The sequence below is a fragment of the Octopus bimaculoides genome, chromosome 1 (assembly GCF_001194135.2).
Source record: "Octopus bimaculoides isolate UCB-OBI-ISO-001 chromosome 1, ASM119413v2, whole genome shotgun sequence".
Lineage (NCBI taxonomy): Eukaryota > Metazoa > Mollusca > Cephalopoda > Octopoda > Octopodidae > Octopus > Octopus bimaculoides.
The window spans coordinates 104,838,039-104,848,182 of record NC_068981.1 but is presented as its reverse complement, the minus strand read 5'-3'; the positions used below and the strand labels follow the sequence as shown (position 1 = coordinate 104,848,182).

The 10,144-nt window shown below is 36.6% G+C and overlaps 1 protein-coding gene across 1 annotated transcript in view; it reads right to left on the bottom strand.

Annotated features, from left to right (window-relative positions):
* Nucleotides 1-10,144, bottom strand: part of LOC106871077 (integrin alpha-4) — a 177,565-nt gene that overhangs the window by 78,222 nt on the left and 89,199 nt on the right. The window contains exons 2-4 of the mRNA XM_052968826.1: nt 6,888-6,961; nt 3,218-3,373; nt 623-668 (exon numbers count right to left, since the gene is read on the bottom strand). The gene's annotated coding sequence lies outside the window, so the exon portion shown is untranslated. The remainder of the gene's footprint in view (nt 1-622; nt 669-3,217; nt 3,374-6,887; nt 6,962-10,144) is intronic.

Sequence of the window (10,144 nt, the reverse complement as noted above, 5' to 3'; positions counted from 1 at the left end):
ATATATATATATATATATATATATATATATAGGCGTGGCTGTGTAGCAAGGAGCTACTTCTTAATCACACCATGGTTCCGGATTCAGTCGCATTGCGTGACACCTTGGGCAAGTGTCATTTATCATAACCCAAGGACAACCAAAGCCTTGTGAGTGGATTTGGTGGACGAAAACTGAAAGAAGCACGTCATATATGTATATATATATGTGTATGTTTCTTTGTGTCTGTGTTTGTCCCCACCACCACTTGACAGCCGGTGTTGGTGTGCTTCTGTCCCCGTAACATATCGGTTCGGCCAAAAAGACCGATAGAGTACTAGACTTTAAACAATAAGCCCTATGGTCGATTTGTTTGACTGACCTCCATCAAGGCGGTGCCTAAGCATGGCCGCAGTCAAATGACTGAAACAAGTAAAGAATAAAAGATTTGTGTGTGTGTGTGTGTGTGTGTGTGTGTGTGTGTGTCTGTGTAGATGCATTATTGAGTCGTTTTTTTCTGTGTGGCTGAATGTATACATGTTTGTTCGATCAAGATTGACCTGGGACTAAATAACAACAACATTAACAATAAAAAATGGAAATTTCTTGAAGTAATTTTAAGAGCTGAAAAAAGTTGCTTCACCTCGTGAACCGTGCGTTGGAGCTCCAATGATAATAGAATCGCCATCCTGTAAATAAATAATATGTGATTAAAATATTCTGAACACACACACACACACACACATACATGCAAATAGACAGTTTCTTTTTGTAAAGAATGAGCTGGTTTCTAATTAAGCAGCACAATTACATCATTGTCATATAGAGAGTAATAACAGTTCTGAATTTTAAGAAAAGTCTTTCATATGTTCACTGTTCTGCATATGTATGTATGTATGTATGTATGTATGTATGTATGTATGTATGTATGTACGTATGTATGTATGTATGTATGTATGTACGTATGTATGTATGTATGTATGTGATATCCCGTATTATGACGACGTATTTCGTCGTCTGCGTGACTGACCTGAACAGCGTACCTCGCTGACAGTATTTCTTTATTTGGCACATAGGCCATAATACAGAGAGAGAGAGACTGAACCCCACAATGGGATTAGAAACAAAACGAATTAATGAGATGAATAATAATTAACGAGGCTGTTTGAACCCCACTCTCAAGCAGTGCCATTTAACTGTTTCAATAAAAAGTTTTTATATCATTTTTCTCTTTTTTTCCTCTCTTTTTTACCTTTTAGATCGTATGTGTAGTCTATTTTAACAAAATTTTAAAAGTTTACTCGCGCTTTACGAGTTCATGTATGGCTTCAAATCTACATAATCCACAACAGACGGTAGGTCGTCGAACTCTATCTCCACTCCCAATGGGTCTATGTTGGTTCCAAACCATCCTTTTAATTTTCCATACATCTCTCGGTCTATTACTATGCCTTTTGTATTTTCTTTGTAAAGCACCGCTGGTAATCTTACTCTAATTACCAATTTGAATTTGGTAATTTTCCTTTCTATCACCGTACTTTTGTATATGTTACCATATACCATTTATTTTTCCTGGGCTTTTTAACTGTTTGTTTCTGCGGTGAACTTGGGTTGTCTGGGTAGGTTTCCTTTTTGTTTCCTTTTGTTGGTGATGCTGGTGGAGATGTGTACCGCATAAGCTCTACAATGTCCATTTCACTTTTTTTCTTTTTTGGACTCTTCGGAGGTGAGTTCACAGATTCTCTTCTTTAACTCCTGTTCACCTCCGTAAATGCTTCCTACGCTTTCTCCGTACATTTCTCGCTTGCTAGGGCCGCCACTTCGGCACTCTACCCCTCTTGGATTTCCTCATTTTTACTGTATCCCTGGAGGCACTTTATTCTCATGTGACCATTCTCTCCGCATTGAGAGCAGGTTGGTGGTCTTCCTTCCACCACCACTCTCAACCTTATGTCCTCCGGTAGAATCACCTCTTCAGCGATTTATTATTTCTTCTTGTATTATTTCTTCAGCAATTCGATTTAGATTTTATTGTCCGACCTGGATGACCATTTCTAATGCGTATCCCTACAATTTACTTTCTTTGTCTTTGTCAATTTTAGAATTTTGGCGTCTTCCTCAGTTTTGTGCATTACGGCTGCCAACAGCCACGCTTCTTTGATTTCTGGTGGTACTCTACCTATTCTCACTCTGGCGACCCTTTTGCCGTAGTAGGTAGGTAGGAGTACCGATTTTTCCGCCGTCTTCAGCATCACAGTGGAGTGATTTATTGTGTCCTGTTCAATGGCAAACCTCACCTCCACTGTGCGGTATTTTCTGCCTCTTGTATAGAATGTTGTCAGGTGTTTAGTTTCCTTCAGAAATTCTTCAAATGCTTCTTCTGTAGCTATCTCTATTTTCTTTGTGATTGTCGATAGAGTTGTATACATGTATGTATGTATGTATGTATGTATGTATGTATGTATGTATGTATGTATGTATGTATGTATGTATGTATTCTCGTGCGTTTAGTTGCATATCTAGACCTGCTCATATATATTTAAACGATAAACTTCTGGAAAGTTTTACAGATTTTCACAGTTCCAGTGATGTATTGGATCTGTAGTTTTCGAATTAGTTTTCTCCTTTCTGGTTTTGAGAAACATAAGTTCTCAAGATTGGTATTTAGGCAGTGTGTTACATATCTCAGGTTTCCATGTATGTATGTATGCATGCATGCATGCATGTATGTATGTATGTATGTATGTATGTATGTATGTACACGCTAATATACGTGTTTCATTTTTGCAAGGAAGGAGCCTGCATGTAACATAGATCTCTCGCTAGAATTTGGATAACAAAACCGATAAGTGTTGTATGAACACTAGAAGACGGAATATGTTTGACTTTTGTTTATACTATTTGTCATTAGTTATACCGTCTGACTAAACTGGATCTTTGGATATGCTATTCTCATGATAAACAAACTCTGGTAATTCCACGTAGGGTAATTAAAAACAGATTTATTTCTGCCAGAATAAGAAAAATATTGCGAGTGAAAAGTGTCGACTGCCTGGACCGATAATTGGTTTTCTTGCACTAAACAATTACACCATACTGTATATCGTATAATTTCAATTTTGCAAAATAATACTCTACTTTCCTTTTTTACACTAAATAGCATTATGTTGATACCATTCCTTTCTCATCTTAATTATCATAACAATTCAACAACATGTATATGAAAAGATTTGCTTACCTGTGAATAACGAGCAGATATTCCGGCAGTTGCCTTACTTCTAGGTTTGGTGGTTACATCAATCTTCGTACCCGATATCTCGAAACAAGATCCGGTCTGTTGATCATAATTTCCATGTAAATCGGATAGCGTTGTAATATTTCTATGACTACATACCTTATAGAAAATATAACAGAAATTAACATTAACATGTAGTAAATAAAATAATATAATTTAACATTTCTGGCTTATTTATCATATCATTGATGTATCTACATCTCAATCAGTATTACATCTTGCATCTGCAAAATTACTTCTCTATGTACAATCTCTCTATGCTTTTCTGTGTTACTTTCTATAACAAAAACTTCATCCTTAAAGCGATGTATAATAATTTTTTCACATCACAGTTTCTGTCGTTCCTGACTTCAGTTTTTGTTTTCCTTCTAATCAAAGCTTTTAGATGTTCTTATAAACAGGTACGAAACAGGTAACTTGTATATAATTAGAGAATAACTGATCATTGAACAAAGCAATACAGACAAACACAACAATAGTCACTTTATGTAGCAATAACTCATTGTTTAGAGAGAATTTAATATTGTTTCTAATATAGTTTGCTTCGTTAAGGCGGCGAGCTGGCAGAATCGTTAGCACACCGGGCAAAATGTTTAATGGGATTTCGTCCATCTTTACGTTCTGAATTCAAATTCCACCGAGGTCTACTTTGCTTTTCATCCTTCTGGGATCGATAAAATAATTGCCAGTTGAGCACTGGGGTTGATGTAACCGATTTACTCTCTCCCTTGAAGTTGCTGGTCTTGTGCCAAAATTTGAAATCAATATAGTTGACTTCGTTAAATATAGTAATCTATTTAAATATTTATCTTCATATTATTCGTTTCCACTAAAGAAAAACTTCTGAAAGGTGGCGCTTTAGTCGCTGACACTAGATCATCCATCATTACTGCTACGTATTTTATCGAACCCAAAAGGATGAAAGGCAAAGTCAACTTTGATAAAACTTGCTGATAAAATATACAAAGATATAATTGAATGCTGTAAAACATTAAGTTTGGCGCTTTTCTACCTTATTGTCATTGACCAGTAGTCAAAGGCATGAAGGTGCATAGCTCAGTGGTTAGAGTGTCAGGCTCACAATTATGAGGTAGTGAGTTCGATTCCCGGACCGAGTTGTGCGTTGTGTTCTTAAGCAAGACACTTTAATTTACGTTGCTCCAGTTCCCTCAGCTGTAGAAATTAGTTGCGACGTCACTGGTGCCAAGCTGTATTGGCCTTTGCCTTTCCCTTGGATACATGGGCGGTGGTTAGAGGGGAGGCTGGTATGCATAGGCAACTGCTGGTCTTCCTTAAACAACTTTGCTCGGACTTGTGCCTGGGAGTGTAACTTTCTAGGTGCAAACCCATGGTCATTCATGACCGAAGAGTGGTCTTATTATCAAAAGCCAGAGGCGGCAATTAATAAAGGAGAATCGTTAAAATACCTGAAAAATGCTTTGCATTGTTTCATCCGGCTCTTTATGTTCTGAGTTTAAATAAATTGTCTTTCTGTCTTCTAGGATCAATATAATAAAGTACCCGTTAAACATCGGGCAGAGTTAATCGACCAACTGCCCATCCACGAATTTTTGGTCTTGTGCATATCTAAGAAATTAAGAAGGTGATGGACGATATAATAGTTAGCATGTCTAAGAAAATGCCTTGCGATATTCATTTCCGACCATTTACATTCTGTGTTCAAATCCTACCAAGGTTGATTTTTACCTTTTATCCATTCAAGGTCGATAGATTAAAATAACGGTTAGGTATAGGGATAGATTTAATCGGCTTGCCTTTCATCCAAAATGCCTTGCAGTATTTATATAACCCTACGTTCTAAGTTTAAATCGTTCCAAGGTCAACTAGGACTTTTATACTTCCGAATTTACAAAATAAATATATTACTAGGGTCGATTAGGGCAACGATACCAATTTTTAGATAGGGGGGATTGTACCAAAATTAGAAATTATTATTAGTGATGGGGAGAAGAGTGGAATCTAAGAATCAGTTGAGCGACGAACTGTACGTTCCGAGCCAGTGTCGACTTCACTTTTCCTCATTCCGAACTCATTAATTAATATCAGCACTGTATATGAGAAATAAGAATACACAGAAGTTTATACTATAGTTCCTATTCGCGTTCCTGCACATCATGGTTGTTTGGAGCCCTGCAATACATGTTCCAAATACATTTAGATGCTCAACCACAACGGATCATCAGGGAATATCTTATCCTTCATGGTACGTAGTTGAGCACGGAAATGCACTTGGAACACCAAATACACAGCTCCAAACAACCATAATAGTGAAACGTACGTAAGAATTATAGTATAAATTCGTATTTATATCATAATCCTCCTACATTTGCCCTTTAGTTCATAACTAGTAATACTACTCGGTATAGAATTTATGTAATTTTTACAGGAAGCAGACTGGATTCTGATGAGCTACGTGGAGCTTTCAACATAACAGTAGCAGTCAAACATCTATTTGTATATACAATTTCAATTATTATCATTGTGCATTGGTTTCACACTTTGGCACAAGGCCAGAAATTTCTGGGGAGGGAGTAAGTCGCTTACATCGACCCCAGTTTTCAACTGGTACATATTTTACCGACCCCTAAAAGACGAAAACCAAAATCGAATGTGACAGAGTTTCAACTAAGAATTTAAAGAGCGATGAAATACCACTAAGCATTTTGCCCGGTGTGCTAATGATTTTGTCAGCTCGCCGCCTCGTCATCACTATATATTAAGACGTTAGCTTTGCAACCACGTGGTTTCAGTTTGATCTCATTACACGGTTCCTTGGGCAAGGGCTTCAATAATCTCTCATTTAATCGTAGTTTTTTTTTTAACTCACTATATTACCTATGTACGATCCTAGCGCATTCGTACTAAGAATGCAGAGTTAGGTATCTGGACCGGATCACCACCAATGGTAAAACTTAATGGCATGAATTTTCAGAAATGTCATCTACTAAAATTAAGAATCGAAATCAGATCAAAGACTCGGTTCTGTTCCTTCTTAGCTCTATGGCGTTCATCATACAGAGCTGAATACCACCACCGCTACTATTGCTGACACCATCGTTGCTGCTACAAACATACGACTATATGATGTTTAGTGGAAATATTCAACAAAATTTTAAAGATTTTTTTTTCATCTTCAAGGTATATTTGGAACATCATCCGCGCAAAAACAAAAAAGAGTTTGATCCACACTCTTTCAAATTGTAATTTAAGCTGTTTGATCAATAATAAACAAGCGAGGAATGGGGTGAGAAGATTCCAAGCGTTGTAGAGACAGAAAAAGCCACTTAAATAATCAAATCTATAAACTAGCTCTAAATTTAAAAAAGTATAATAAAAAAAATTTCAATTGTCTTGAACAATTTCAACAATATTTCAACACTTATTAAACAATAGTAGTTCACTTAAATACATATTCGCAATTGTAAATAATTCGATTTAATGCCAACATCCCTTTTGCTATCGAATGCGTTATATATGCACATCGAACTATGTATTTGTATGTGTGTGCACCTATATGAAGCTTACGTAGTGTGTACGCATGTTCATTATTATAACATATCAATTGTGTTATGAAGCTGTGTAAACAAATTACAATGAAATTGCTATCCTTTCTGGGGTTCGTGTCAACCGTCACTCCAAGCCAATGATTACTGTCGCCGGTACCACCTTTTGAAAAGAAAAAAAAAACACATATATATAGTATATGCTATACAGATAGTTTATATTTATACATACATACATGCAATATATATATATATATATATATATATATATGTATGTATGTATGTATGTATGTATACACACACGCGCGCAAGGGGATGCTGAAAAGTTCCTGGCTTTGGTAAAAGAAAATACAGGAGGATCAGTTAATTATGATTCTGTTCAACATATTCCCTTCTCAGATTGACACATGCAGCGGCCCTTCAGTTTTCTAAGCCCTGTAAAAGAACTCGGAAGGTTGGGCTTCCAACAAGGCTTTTCGCGATGCCCTTAAAACCATGAACTTTTCAGCATCCCATCGTGTGTATATATATGTGTGTGTGCGTGCGTGTGTGCATATATACACACACACACACATACACACGTACACAGGTGCAACAACACCGACATGTTCCGGACACTGATGGCCTGAAAGCTCTTATGATTCGGGCTATTTTACACTAATGTACTGGTAACTGTGTTTCAATTATTTATTTAAGTAAATTCAATACTTAATTTAATTTAGAATGTATTGGCCAAGGTAACCATCTTTGGTTCGAAAAAAATCAGCATTTCGTAGTGTTTGGTACCACAGTTTCCGGAGAATCGATGTTGTAGCTGTATGTATTATATTTATATACATATGTTACAATAAATTCTTTAATAGTTTAAAATCGTAAGCACAGTATAGTGGGTACGAGTTCAATTTATTATATTCCTGGAAAAAGCAAAAGCGGGTTCATTAATTGGTAGAAACATGATTATCTTCAGCTATAAACTTGTGACTTGTAGGTGTTAAGTCAAATGAAATTGCACCCTCTAAAGCGTACCCAAAGTACATATTTTAAAGCCTAGTTCTTATTCCAACGGCCTCTTTTTGCCGAACTACGATGTCACGGAGACGTAAATAAACCAACACCGGTTGACAAGCGGTGGTGGGTTCTCACAAATATATACATACACATACACGTAGACATTCATCCATACATTTATACACACATGTATATGTATAAATTATAAACTAACGAAGGCGGCTATACGCAACATAAAACCAAAAAGGAAAAATTCACTTGTCACTAATTGTGATTGACGGTGCAGGGTAGCACGTACATTGCTAGAAATAAGAGTTAAATACCCATAAAACTGCAAAGAAGCGGTTATCTCCCCTGTCAGTGCATAACTCTTATTTCTGGCAATGTAGGCTCTACTTGCACCGTCAGTCACAATAAGTGACAACTGTATATGTATCTATTTTCTCTCTCTCTCTCTCTCTCTCTCTCTCTATATATATATATATATATTTATATATATATATTTATATATATATATTTATATATATATATGTGTGTGTGTATGTGTGTGCGCGCGCGCGTGACTGGGTTCTTCCAGTTTCCGTCTATCAAATCCACTCACAAGTTTTTGGTCGGCCCTGGACTATAGTAGAAGACACTTGCCCAAGATGCCACACCGTGGGAATGAATCCGAAACCATATGGTTGGGAAGCAGGCTTCTTACTACATACCCTGTATCTTGTACCTATATCTTGATTAAATTAATTTTTCTCTAATAAATTTACGACTTTGTTCCAACAGTGAAAACACGATACGTCTTACTGAATCCAAGCAACAAATAAATATGGATAAGGAACTACGAAGTTGTGATATAAGTGAAGCAAGATGAATTCAAACAACATCCAATGGCGCTATAGATTCTACATCACCTAACATGTAAAATCGGAAAATATATTTTTTTCTGTTTTTGCAGATTGACCGAATGAAAAAAGTAGCTGAATCTTGGTTTGTAAGAGTTGACATTTTACAGTGTACTCTAGTTCTCATAATATTTCCAGATGAAACTATATTACTCCACAATGTTTTGTAATTTATACGTCAGAAGTTATCTGTCTCAAGTTAATTGAAGTAGAATCTGAGCTAGCAAGAAACCTCACAGGAAACATTTAAATTCTGATCCAATCCGTTATCACTTTAATTTTAAGAAAAGAAAGAAAGGATTTATAGATTTGTTTTACAGATTTCACAATTTCCAGTGAGAACAAACAAGGAAGGAATGGCACACATTCGCCCAATGTGAAAGGAAGAAACAATTACATAATGTGAACGAAAAATGCGAGGAAAGAGACATATATAAAAGAGATGTTGGCTCACATAACAGGAAAATGACATTGTAAACTAATATTGGAGTAATATATAAAGCTAAGTAAGGCGGCGAGCTGGCAGAAACGTTAGCTCGCCGGGCGAAATGCTTAGCAGTATTTCGTCTGTCTCAAATTCCGCCAAGGTCGACTTTGCTCTCATCCTTTCGTCTTTGATAAATTAAGTACCAGTTGCATACTGGGATCGATCTAATCGACTGTCCCCCTTTTGAGCCTTGTGCCAACAGTAGAAAAGAATATATAAAGCTAAGTGAAAGTATCTATTGATACAATGTGTTACCATTTTCATTCGTAAAGAACAATTATTGGAATAATGAACACACAGTAGATAAGTACTGTAGGGCGAGGTGTAAGCTTCGGTTACTGGCTGGATCATCTACGTTACATATATCGCCTTGAAAAAAAAAAGCAATTATAAAATTTACAAACTTGTTCATCACATAAAATCCATTGAATATGAAATTTTCCTTGTGTGGTTTGAAACTTAAGAAAGGGATAACATATTTGTTGGAAAACAATGAATTAAATAGGATGTTAGCGGCTTAAGTAATGTGCATTAATTACCTGTAGGATATCGGATATACTTCTAAAGGGAATCTGAAAATTATTCTGAACAGCTCACATGTCTAACTCAAGGAGGTGACCGATAGTCATAGCTGAAACTGTCAATAAACGATTGTTGTTCATGGATGGTGTATCGACGATTTCTTTGTATTCTTTCAAAGGCATTGTATTTTTTTTTGGCTGCTTCGAGGATAGAGACAATGTACTCAGATTTTAGCGGGTCTGAGTTGTCTTCAGCAGAGGAGGAGCTGCGAAGAGCGGTCATGAAGATGGACGGTGTGTTGGAAAAGACAAGGAGTTTCGCTGAGGTCACGGAGATGAAGCGAAGGGAGTAGGACTTGGCCGGTCTGAAGGAATATGAGAAGATGGTACAGAAGGTGGGAGGGGAAGTGAAGCTGTCACCCCCCCCCCCC